Genomic DNA, 13,406 nt, shown 5'->3' on the forward strand with positions numbered 1-13,406 from the left:
CTAAACCTCTGGCCTTTCTGGGGCCAGAATATAGTCTATGGTACTGTACATATCCATTGCTCTACCAGCATTTGTCTCTCCGCCCACCTATCACTGGCATGTAGCCCCAGAAAGTTGCCCATGTGCGAATGTGGCCCCAATGCCTCAGTTGTGACCTGCATCAATGAAGGAAGATCATCAATGGCACCTCTAGCAACCTCTCTCCGAAAACCCGACAAATCACCTGGGACGTATGCCATAACACAAATTGCTGTCAATCTTTCTTTCTCTGTGTCCAAGAATAAATTAGGCGGCACAGTCGTCCTTGTTTTGTTTTGCTGATTGTCCCTCCAATGTGGGAAATAAGTATTTTTGAAGCATCTGTTTGTAGAACTCTATAAAACCTAATCCTTTTTTTAAAAAAAGGAAGTGGGGAGAAGGAAAAGAGTATGCAGGTGATGTAAGCTAAAAACAACTTATCAGGAATGATATCTTTAAAAAAAAGAAGAAGAAGATGAAGGGAACAGATCTTGGCAGTGGTGAATGAGACAACCAGACTGCAGTTCCTGGAAAAAAGACATGTTATCTGTTATCTGTTGTCTACACAGTGGCATAGATCAGTCACAAATCCACAAACCAACTCATCTGAGGCAGCTGCACAATCATTTTGGAGTCATCCAGAAAAAAGGAGGCCTATGGCAGTACCTTCCTTCTGCTGCTTCCCTGATGTATTGGGTAAAACAAATCTATCCAGTCCTTCTGCTATAAGGGGATGTTGTGTATATATGTGTGTAGGCTGATTTTTTTAGATAACTGTTTTTTCAAGCGAAATAAAAATACTGTTTTTCTTTTTTGCAAAGCCCAAAGTGTTTCAGAAAGAGACATCAAAGCTATCATGGAAAACTTTTAATGCTTTTCTCCCCTTCTTGTATGTGCCCTTGTGTTGAAGACTTTTTGTCTATCTCCCCCAAGATCTGCAGGAGTTTTTCCTGATTTATAGCCACAGTCTTGCTGTCAGGCTGGTGTCGTTTCACAGGCGCTCGTCCCGCTTTCTGCATTTTCTTGACCTGATGGAAAAGATTCGCTCCTGGTAGGGACTCCAGAACGTACGCATCTTGTCTTTCAATTCCAGCTGGGGTGGCCTTCAAGGCTGGTTGCAATTTTACCATAGTTAAGCTTTCACGCAAATACCTGGGGAGGGGGTGGGTTTGTATAACAGAGGCCAGAAGACCCTTAAATCCATCATGGCAGGAGCTCAGATTCCAAAGAATTAGAACATCCAAGGAGTCCTTTCAGGAACTTTAAAAGCCAAATAAGCCAACTTGCCAGAGGTTTAGCTATTAAGCTGTCTATCGGGTATAGTGTTACATTACACAGATAAAGCTCTTTCCTGTTGCTGCCCTTTGCAATAAAGTTCCACTTAGTCCATTTACACAAAGAACTAGATTCAAGGCTCAGACGCTCCAGTAAAACTCCGAAGCAACTCTATGGAAAACACTAGGCTTATTCCGAATTAAATATTAGGAAGAGGCATTGAATATATTCTTTAATGCTCCTCTTTTAAAAAAATGTTATTTCAAATGGAAGATGATCACGGAATAAACAGACATAAATACTGTACCGAAATTGGTCCTTCCTCTTTCTGAGCAAAAGTTAGAGCAATGATGATACTGATGTAAGTCATTTTTACTGGTTTTCGTACATGTAATGTATAATGTAACATAACTAGAAAAATTAGCATAGACATAAATAATGATCCATTATTATTTATTTACACCTTGCTTCCAAGAAACTCCAGGTGGCATACAGGGTCCCCCCCCCCCCATCACAATTTATCCTCCCAACAACCCTGTGAGTTAGGCTAAGAGACAATGGCTGGCCCAAGGTCACCCAGTGTGCTTCGTGGTCAAGTGGGAATTTAACCCTGGTCTCCCAAGTCCTAGTCCAGCACTCTAGCCACTAAACCACAGTGACTCACTTAATCAAAACACACACCTCATCTCTCTAGTGATTAGGTAAGTATTCATGTCTTTATAATATTCATCTATTTAGTTTTACTCCAGGATTCTCCCATCTTATTGTCTCAGGGTTGTATGGAAACATCCACCCACAGCAAGATCTTCTCCAATTAATGTATCAACAAGTATAGAGCTAAATAATTAGGATGTGGAAGCAAAAGAGGAGAAGGAATGTTAATTTGCCACTTTCTCGAAAGGTTTAGATTTTATACAGTCGCACCTTGGATCTCGAACACCTTGGCTCCCAAAAAATTAGCTTTCGAACGTTCTTTTGGAAGCTGAAAATCCGACGGGGCTTCTGTGGCTTCTGATTGGCTGCAGGACCTTCCTGTAGCCAATCAGAAGCTGCGCTTTGGTTTTCAAACGTTTTGGAAGTCGAACGAACTTCTGGAACGGATTCCGTTCAACTTCCTAAGTACGACTGTACTCGTCTTTTAGAAAATTCAAGGATAGGCCATTGCGTTGCATACAGTAAATGCACAAATAGTTAGTCAGTGCATAGCTCAAAGTCTCCTATGCACTATGAGTCCTCTTTCTTGGCTCTCAGCCACTTTTCTAAAATTGGAAGAAGCCTGTCCTTTGTGGATCAGCAGGTCTGAATCTAACCCTTTAGGGTTCAGTCCCACATACACTTCCTGGAGAATAAAGCCCATTGAGCTCAACAGGTTTTCCTTTCAAGTAGACATGCATTAGATTGTGCTGCAGTTAGATGAAACAAATAGGCTTTCAACAAATGGTATTCACTTTCATGTTTTCAGTGGAAAATGAGAAGCACTCTGACATATAGTCAGCCCCAATTAATTACGCTTGTCCGTTATATTTCCTATGATAACTATGCATGGTATTTAGATACATGCAGCCACTTCCCATTTTGAGTGATTAAAACTACCCCTGAGGTGGGTGAAAAGATTTCATTCAGTGTACATTCTAAATGTCTCCTGGTGTTTTATCTTTCTGCCAGCAAGGGGGGCAACATTCTCCAAGCCTCTAGCCAGTTGCAGCAATGCTGAACCTCAGAGTCATCTGCAGCAATTTGGAAATTTCATCCTGCACCTTTGGGACACTTGCTTGGTGTGCTTGCAACAGCTGAAATCCGAGTCAGTAAAGTTACCTTCTAAATTAATGCTTGCCCCCCCCCCCCAAAAAGGTAGCTGAATCTTCAGAGGTTGTGGAGAAATCCTACCAAAATGATACAAAACCGTGCACAAATTGTATGGGTTATGTATACATTGATGAAAGCAGGCAAAAGGAGACAGTACAGTGGTAGCTCGGTTTTCGAACATAATCCATACTAAAACTCAGTTCAGAAGCCTCAAAATGGAAAACTCAATATGGATACTGCGTTTCCGGTTCGACTTCCAAGGCACATTTGAAAACTGAAGCATTTAATTCCGGGTTTACGAAAACTGGAATGTTTGTCAACAGAGACATTTGAAAACCAAGGTACCACTGTATTACAAACAGGACTGAGCCAAGGTTCTCTGGCACATATTTCTGGGTGTAAAAGTGTTGGGTTGCAAAGCCCCCCCCCCCCACTGAAGACCTACCCCAAACTTTCCCCTTTTTGATACCTATTCATGGTTACATCAGAACTAAAGTCTTGCTGGTTCAAGCCCATGGCTTTCTGCACAAAAGATGATATTACAGTGGTACCTCTGGTTATGAACTTAATTCGTTCCGGAGGTCCGTTCTTAACCTGAAACTGTTCTTAACCTGAGGTACCACTTTAGCTAATGGGGCCTCCCGCTGCCGCCGCGCAATTTCTGTTCTCAGAAACTAGAGGTACTATTTCTGGGTTAGCGGAGTCTGTAACCCGAAGCGTCATTAACTTAAAGCATCTGTAACCTGAGGTACCACTGTATATGTATGCTCCAAGACAATATTTTCTTTTATACTATTTCATATGGCCTGGAAGTAATCTCTGGTATCCCAAACAGGCTCAGAGCACTGGATAGTTTTTGTCTTCTGCTTATGCTTTCCAGTTTAGGATTACCCCTTATGTATTTGACAAATTGGTCCACAAAAGCTGGTGCCATCATTTAAGGTGTCTCCTCCTGTCTTTCCAGGTGACAGTGAGGAAGAGAAGAGCAGGGCTCAAAAGCTCTACGGGTTGGCAATGGGCCCTTTGCTAGGGGCTCAGGAGGTGCCTGTCAATGCCCATTGCTGATGCCATCCCTGAGCTTTTGTTCAATGTCTTAGCTCATAGCCCATATTAATAATGAGCACTGTTTGAAACAATGGTTTAAATTATTGAATGGCTTTTTCAATCACTAGCTGCATGCCACAAAGCTACAAAAGCAATACAAAGAAAGAAAATCAGATAAAACTAGTATTTATTGGGAAAAACAGGTTTTTGGATTGAGCCAATATTTACGGAATTTTCTAATTCATCAGTAGCTCTGAAGATTTCTTTTCAGATAGATAATGTTAAATTACACAGACTTTTAAAAAATAATAATCAAATTTTTACATTTCTCTCAGTCCTCCAAATACCTTTTGTGATCACCATTCTACAGACACACACACACACACACACACGATATAACATTAGCCAGGATAATTAAGTTGTTTTGGCTGGCCACAGGAAATCTGATTGCTACATTTTTGTTCAGTTGTGTGTGTGTTTTTAAGGCACATCTCTAAAGCAGATTGCACTTGGTATGCTGGTCGCATTTCTATAGTTTCTCTCAAAGAGTGCCTTTTTAAAAAAAGACTTCCTCCCTTTCTTTGTCTCTTAGCTGCACTGCCAAGGTATTTGATGGTTACAGTTACTTTACTGAATGAAATTCAAGCCAGAGGAACACGCACAGAAATGAATTTATAGCTATTCAAGCCTCGTTTTTCTGTCATAAGATCCTTAAAGTCAACACAGAGCCAGGGAAGATAGCCTGTGGGCTATTGGGAGAAACCGCAGCACTAGTACAAGAATGATACAATTATAGCAGAATTCTCATATGGTCTGTTTAAAAAAAAAATCACATCATTTCCTATTTAAGAAAGGGAGAGGGAGGCAGAGAGAGGTTCAGGAAGGTATGAGACTGGAGGCAGGGGGGCAGTGAAATCATTCACAGCACAGACAGAGGCCTCACACAGATCTTGCCTACGTCTGATTGGTGAGCCTCAGTAAAGCTTTAGCCAATGAGAAGCCTGGGATACCTGGCCATTCATGAAAGCCAGCATGGCACTGTTTTGTTTAAAGAACAGGAAGTGCGGTGAGGGAGGGAGGTGGAGGCAGTCTGTTATCACTTTTCATCAAGGTTTCCATTGTAGCTAAGCAAAACTCTGAACTTTACATTCTGACTTCATTTACTCAAGACATCAAAAAGCTCTGCTTCTTGAAAGATCTCTGGAATAGTGCTCAAGCGGCGTTTAATTCTAGGGGGCCACTTGTTTGTATATTGGAAATCAAATTCTCTCTTTACCAGTATGCTCTTGCCATGAAGTCATTTTTCTGTGCTGATTGAAATCATCTGTTTTCAGTTCTCTGACAAATTAATTGAACTTTCCTCTGACTCAGGGGCCTTCTGACTCTTGAAGCAGATTTTGTCTACATGCCGTCTCCCAGACGAACACAATTTAATCTCCTAGGCTTTAAATGAACTTTATGTTTCCAGAAAGCTAGTGAAAGAAGCATTTGTTCTGGTGATAGCATATTGCTGCTTTCTTTTTTTTTAACAAACGGAGAAAGAATAGAGGGTTATGGAATATTTATTTTACTGTGGCAGATAACTAGCTTTAAAATGCGCTAAGTCAGAGCCCGTGATGCGTAGTGACAGCAGCATTTAAAAATGCTAGTCATAAGAAAAAGGCAGAAGTAATTTCCTGGACGTGACCATGGGCAGGGCCATAGCTCAATGTCACAGCATGTGTTTTGCTTCCAGAATGCTTCCAGAATGCCCAACAGCTTCAAAGTAGGAAAAACTATTGCCTGAAATCATCAAGACTATCGCTTGTCAGCATAACCAAAACTTCGCTAGCTGGACCTGCATTCTAAACTCTACCCTATTTCTATTGATGTAAATAAAATTAAAAAAAAGATGAATTCCATTTGGTACAGTGACTGTTTGGTGGTGGTTTCATGCTTTTCTAAAGCCTGAATCCAAGAGTCTACTCATGAGCATCTGAGGCAAAACTAAGTCTTACTGAAATATGCCTTTCTAAACCATCAGATATCCAGGCTTGTCCTCTGCCCTGAAACCACAAATCTTCATGCCCAAGCCAAGCTAGGTGTCTGGGTGAAATTTTGCTGTTTTGCAGCTGGCATTCTGCACATGCTCACAGATAGTTCTGCCTATGGGTCTTTTACGGCACCCTGGCTCTATGAACTAAGCCTAGACTTAAAAGAAGCCCTGCTTCTTCGGTACAGGATGTCAGGGCACATAATAAAAGTTTTCACAAGTGGATGTTAGAGGAAGGGCCATAGCTCAGTGGCTTTGCACGTAGAGAGGCTCAGGTTTAAGCTCTGTCACCTCCAGGTAGGACTAAGCATGCCCCAGTTTGAAGCCTTAGAGAGCCACTGCCAGTCAGCATAGAGGAGGCAAGACTGAAGAGCAGGTAGTGAGGAGCTTGATGGACCAGTGGTTGGATTTGGTTTAATAAGTCTGTTTATCCCAGACACGTAGCTGCCATGTGGTTTGAGTGCCTGAAAGTCGCATCCTACTAGGGAGGCAAATGTGCATTAGCTCTTAGTCTAATAGATGTGGAAGATGTGGACATATTATGGATTTATGGAGCAGAATCATCACTTTAAAAAATGTTGTGTTTTAAGCATTTTAAGCGCCATTCCTTCTAGTGGGAAGGACTCACTTAACTGATCCCTTAACAACCAGGTGCTTAAAACATCTAAAGGCTGCAATTCTGCACACCTTTATTTGGAAGTAAGTTCCACTACTGTCAATTCAATGGGGCTTCTGTGTAGACATTTCTAGGATTGTGCTGTAAACAGACACAGAGATAATACTTTTTTTTTGTTGGTGGCTGATGTCAGTTAAATAATTTCGGAAATACGAGTTCCTTCTTTACAGGAACTTAACAGTGACTTCCTTTAGCGAAACCACAGAACACTGTTATTTATGTTCTTGTGTCACTTTCGCAAGTATGGATCAGTACATTTTTGTCGTAATATTTTCAAAACCCTCAAAAATGCCCCATGAGACACGGAAGGAGGCATTTCCTTTGTCCAAGAGTCTAACAGAAACATCTGGGGGGGGGGTCCCAACTTCTCCCTTCCATATCACTCAACTTCTGTTCAGTCCCAGTCTTGGACTTCCACCTCCCAGTCGGCAACAGAAGCAGAAGTGATAAAATACAATCGGGTTGGTGGGGAAGCTATTCTTGCTCGCCTTCCAGCTGTACTGGAAACGGCGAGAACAGGATATCTCATCAAAACAGCCTCTTGTTACATAACATCCACCCGAGTTTTGCAGAAACAAGCATTCTGGCTCCAAGAAGCTTCGCAGGAATATTTCCGAGCGCTTATTTACATGAAACCTTTCGAGGTTCACTTATCGCTAGACGGAGTTTGCTGTCGGATGAGCCAACTGGCAGAGATGGAGTAAAGAGGCGTTTTGCTCATCTTGAAGAAATCAGACAGCTGAATACATACATATAAGGCCATTCTTTTGAAGAACATCAGAGCCCTGCAGAATCAGGTCAAGGCTTCATCTAGGCCAGCATCCTGTTTCATACAGTGACCAGCCAGATGTCTCCAGAGGGTCTGCAAGCAGGGCAGGAAGGCAAGCGCCCTTCCCAGCATCTGTGTTATGATAGAGACGGACACACGGACAGATAGATAGACCTTCCACACTCTGTGGTGGTTTGTCTCTCCATGAATTTGGTGTGACCGTCACTGCACTCTGTGCATACCCAGAGGTTACAAACAAACCACTGGCTAGAAGTTTCTAAGCTGCAGATGGGCAAGCTGTGGCTCTTCGGTTATTGCCAGACTCCAGTTCTGATCAGCTTGTGGCCATCATTGTCTGTAGTCAAAGATGGCGGTAGTTGTAGCCCAGTTTAGCCACCCCTGTTGCCATGCTTCATTGTACATTCTTTGCAGTAGAATGAATGGGACGCGGGTGGCGCTGTGGGTTAAAGCCTCAGCGCCTAGGGCTTGCTGATCGAAAGGTCGGCGGTTCGAATCCCCGCGGCGGGGTGCGCTCCCGTTGCTCGGTCCCAGCGCCTGCCAACCTAGCAGTTCGAAAGCACTCCCGGGTGCAAGTAGATAAATAGGGACCGCTTACTAGCGGGAAGGTAAACGGCGTTTCCGTGTGCGGCTCTGGCTCGCGAGAGCAGCGATGTCACGCTGGCCACGTGACCCGGAAGTGTCTTCGGACAGCGCTGGCCCTTGGCCTCTTTGAGTGAGATGGGCGCACAACCCTAGAGTCTGGCAAGACTGGCCCGTACGGGCAGGGGTACCTTTACCTTTACCTTTAGTACAATGAATGCTTCTAGCACCTTACTTCCCAACTGTAAACATGCTGGGTTAGATCCAGAAATTTGTTTATGCAACAGAGCATCCTTGGCTCCTCCATCTGCTACCGTGTGGTGTAGTGATTAGAGTCTTCAGCTAGGACCTGGGAGACCACAGTTCAAATCTCCATTTAGCCATGAAGCTCAATGGGTGACCTTGGGGCAGTTATTCACTCTCAGCCTAACCTACCTTACAGGGTTGTTGTGAGGATAACATGGGGGGGGGAGGACTATGTGAGCCACCTTGGGCTTCTTGAAGGAAAGATGGGCTATAAGTACAGCTAACAAACGACATAACCCCACACATCCCTCCGAAAGCAACTCTTGAAGGCTGACAGGTCCGCTGGCATAGTATAGGATGAATTGCACGAGGCTCTGGCAGAACTGGGAGGGGAAGAATTTGGCAGGCCTTTCCTGAACAAGGGGAAGGACTTTTCTCTCACACAAGACATTTCTGGATCAAAGCCACGAATTATATAAATTACTGTGGTAGACCGAATTTATCTGTAAATTGCCTAGGTCATAGCACATACACAGGAAGTGGAACAAGATTGCTCAGAAACACTACAATGCCTTTTTGTGATAAGAACACCCTCCTTGCTCAATGCCTATGGCTTTTTTTAAAAAAACCTTTTGCAAAGAAACTGAGGCATGACAATGTTGAGTTAGCTAATCTGAGTTACTTGATCCCTGTTCACTTCCCACTTGCCTGGCGGGTGTGGAGAAGGAATTTTTTCCCTTTGCGTTTGACGGCAACCCTAACTCTTAACACACCAACTGCCCTTCAAAATTCATGCTTCTCCAAATTTTGCCATGCGCTTCTCCAGTGCCAAAACACATACAGAAGAGCATGTGTCAGAGGGAAGTGCACACAAATTGTTAGTGAAAAAAATGTGCAAAAATGCATCTTGTTACAGGCCACCTTAATCTCTGCCAAGCGGTAGCAAAACTCCAGGAGAGGGTTCCAGGCAGTCGCTCAGGGTTGTGTTTTTGCTGGAAAATCGAGGAACAGCCATGTCTGCAGTGTCTTAGAAATACAGGGGTGCCTCGCAAGACGAAAAGAATCCGTTCCGCGAGTCTTTTCGTCTTGCGGTTTTTTCGTCTTGCGAAGCAAGCCCATTGACGGATTAGCGCTATTAGCGCTATTGGCACTTTAAGGGCTAAAAACGGCTTTTTAAGGCTTAAGGGATTAGCGGTTTTGCTGCTAAAATGCTTTTAGCAGCTTAGCGATTCAGAAAAAGGGGTTTTGGAGCAAAAAAAACCCGCAAAATTTTTCGCCAATTTTCGTCTTGCGAAGCAAGCCCATAGGGAAATTCGTCTTGCGAAGCGCCTTTTCTGTCTTGCGAGGTTTTCTGTCTTGCGAGGCATTCGTCTTGCGGGGCACCACTGTATGGCTTTTTCACACATATTTACACCTGAGTTTTATGGAGGGAGAGTTCATAGCATTTACATTTCAAGTGGGGCTTGTCCTGCCCAGCAGCGCAGCATTGGATTCAGAGACATCCTAAGGGCTATACCCATGTTTCTTTGTAACAGCCTGCTCCAGCCAGCCAGAGTGTCTTCTGCCCTTCTGTCCCCACACGGATTTCTGCCCACTTCCTGCTCCTCCTTCCCATAACCCCACTGCTCTAAAAACCTCTGTTAGTACACCCTCTCTTCCTGTGGTGACATCATGCCTCCTGTTACCCTGGCAACCTCCTTCTCTCAATTCTTCTGTTTCTGTCCACTTCTCAGCTGGAGGAAGGACAGCACCTGCATGGTCAATTGTTCTTAATGGTCCAGTACTTAATTCTCCTTGTTTTACAGCAAGGATCTCCTGAACAGTTCAGGAGATCTGGTTCAGGCTGGATTTTTCACCTGCCTGTCACCTTCCCTTCACACTCCAAAAATCAGCTAAATTTTACCCCTTTCTTAAATTTAGGATTATGGGGAATCTGCTCCGCCACCACAAATTCATAACAATATGGCAGGGGAGATGGCTTGCAAAAAGAGGTATATTAGGAGAAACGGCTTATCCACATTGAAGAAAAATATTGAGGGAAAATATGCATGTACAGTGGTACCTCGGGTTAAGTACTTAATTTCGTTCCGGAGGTCCATTCTTAACCTGAAACTGTTCTTAACCTGAAGCACCACTTTAGCTAATGGGGCCTCCTGCTGCCACTGCGCCACCGGAGCAAGATTTCTGTTCTCATCCTGAAGCAAAGTTCTTAACCTGAAGCACTATTTCTGGGTTAGCGAAGTCTGTAACCTGAAGCGTATGTAACCTGAAGCGTATGTAACCCGAAGTACCACTGTATGCTTTTTTCCATCTTTAGCACAGGAGAAATTCACATGTGGATTTAAAAAATAAAAAATAAAAATGTGAAAACTGCTCTAGAAATGGAGCAAACTGTGCTAAAGACTGAAAAAAGCAGAACACAGGAATATAGGTTAGAATGCAATAAGCAGTCATATATTGAGTCTGAGCAGATCCATCTAGCTCAGTATTGTCTACACTGACTGGTAGTGGCTCTTTATAGGAGAAACTGAGAAGAACTAGTATGGTCAGGTTTCTTCATCTTTGCTGTGTGCCGAGTGCTCGTCTGAGTAACTCTGAGTCAAGGCAAACAGGATGGTCCAATGCAACTGTTTTTGCTTTCTAGTTGCATTCACTGAATGTCTTTGTGCTCTGGCCGTCTTCATGCATTTTATCATGAAGTAATGGTAGTAATGGATCCCTGAATATACTTATTCAGTCAATATTTCCTTTGCATTGGTGGCAGAAGGGCTGTTTGAACAATGAAACCATTTACTTACTTTTTTGGCTATCCCCATTGTGTGGGATTAGGCCTCCAGAAGTATAGTGAAGAAGATGCTTTGATTTAAAGATGGGGATTGTGATGGGTAGCAGGAAAAGAAACTGTCCTTTCGCTGCCCAGACAAAACCAAATTTAATGTGCCTGTTTCTAGCAATAAACAATGCAAACCTGGACTACCACAATTCTCTAGTTTTGTAGTTTCTTGCAGTGCTTCAGCCAAACTATAGAGGGCAAGCTGAATGAGACCAACAGTCTGATCCCATGCATATTTAGTACATACTTAGAAATCTATCAATTTCAGTGGCTTCGATTTCCAAGAATGTGTGTGCATCCTGATTGTTTTTGTTTTTGTTTTCACATTTCTCTCCAAAGCATCCAGTTTGCTTTGGAGTCCCTGTGTAAGCAAAACCACTTGGTTTCTGTGGCTTTTCTGTGAGGAAAACGAGTTGTTAGCAATTAAAACGATGGGTTTCTCAAGAAACTGTGTGGGTCCGATCCAAACCCCATAGAAAGCCGTGGGATTCTTTCTGTCAACTTGTGTGATCATGCGCCCAGCGATTAAGGACCTCAGAACAGCTCTGATGCGTTTCGCAAAAGCCATCCAAGCCGAGTTTTAGAATGGACTCACATGCTGTCAAAGTTGATGACTCAGAAGTAAACTTTCTTGCAGTGTCGCTCTTGAGAAACAAATGCCTTCCCTTTCAGTAAGCGATACAATATTTCTGGCTCATGAATGGCAATACCAGATTGCATTTTCAGTCTTCCTTTGGCACGGGAGGAACTTTGTGTAATGGTCTGCTTAACTACTCAGGGTCTAGTTTGAGCAGCCTACACGAGCTGTTCTTTGTTTCTTTTGTAAACCTTCAGGATGCAGCTTTTTAATGACGTGCGGAACTTTGGGACATTAGGAGATGGAACATAACCGCTCAAAGCTGTTGGGTTTGTCACTTTGGATTTGTTACATAAGGCCGTGTTAATGTGAATGAGGCTTTTTGATTATACAGCGCAGACTGTGGGAGAAATTCTCTGATGTCTGTCTAAAGCAGTGAGCAGACTCCTTGATTATTAACATATTGGTTGTATTCCTATTTCAGACATTTGCTTAGAAATATGGGAACAGCTAGGAGACCGGGTGATGGGGCGGGGAGGGGGGGAGAGCAAGATATTTGAAGATTCAGTCTAGAAAACCAGCCTAACACAAAAGAGTGTGTGTTCTTAGGTTGTGCTTTTCATTGCAAGTAAAATTGGGAGAGCTGGTGATTTAATTTTTTTTTTTTTACAGTCTTTGCCTGCTGTAGTCATACTGTTTACAACTGCACTTTCTCTCTTTAAAAACACACACACACACACACACACACACACACAAACCACAACAATGGGAATCGTTCTCACCAGTGAATGAATTTGAGTACTGTAGGCTTGAAGTTTGGACCATAAAGAAGGCTGATCCCCGAAGAATTGATGCTTTTGAATTATGGTGCTGGAGGAGACTCTTGAGAGTCCCATGGACTGCAGGAAGATCAAACGTATCCATTCTTAAGTAAATCAGCCCTGAGGGCTCACTGGAAGGACAGATCCTGAAGCTGAGGCTCCAATACTTTGGCCACCTCATGAGAAGAGGAAACTCCCTGGAAAAGACCCTGATGCTGGGAAAGATGGAGGGCACAAGGAGAAGGGGATGACAGAGGGCGAGATGGCTGGATAGTGTTCTCAAAGCTACAAACATGAGTTTGACCAAACTGCGGGAGGTAGTGGAAGACAGGAGTGCCTGGCATGCTCTGGTCCATGGGGTCACAAAGAGACGGACACGACTAAACGACTAAACAACAACAACAGGCTTGAAGTTTCACTGGCCCACCCACTGTGTATGGATGCCCACTTTGGATTGGGCAGAACTGCTTTATACCATTCTTAGAAACTGCCTGGCTCAGCCATGCCACTCTGATGGTGTGACACTCTCATCCTAACCCTACCTCACAGGGTTGTTGTGAGGATAAAACAGGGAAGAGGAGAAGTGTTTGTCAGCACCAGCTCATTGGAGGACAGGTGGCTTCTAAATGTATTTAATTAATTCACGGCTGTTACAGTAAAATGCCAAGGCTTCCGTTCGACAGCTTTCCCTTAAACGACTTTCAGTTCC

Source organism: Podarcis tiliguerta, assembly GCF_965153285.1.
Source record: "Podarcis tiliguerta genome assembly, chromosome: 1".
In the NCBI taxonomy this organism is placed as follows: Eukaryota; Metazoa; Chordata; class Lepidosauria; order Squamata; family Lacertidae; genus Podarcis; species Podarcis tiliguerta.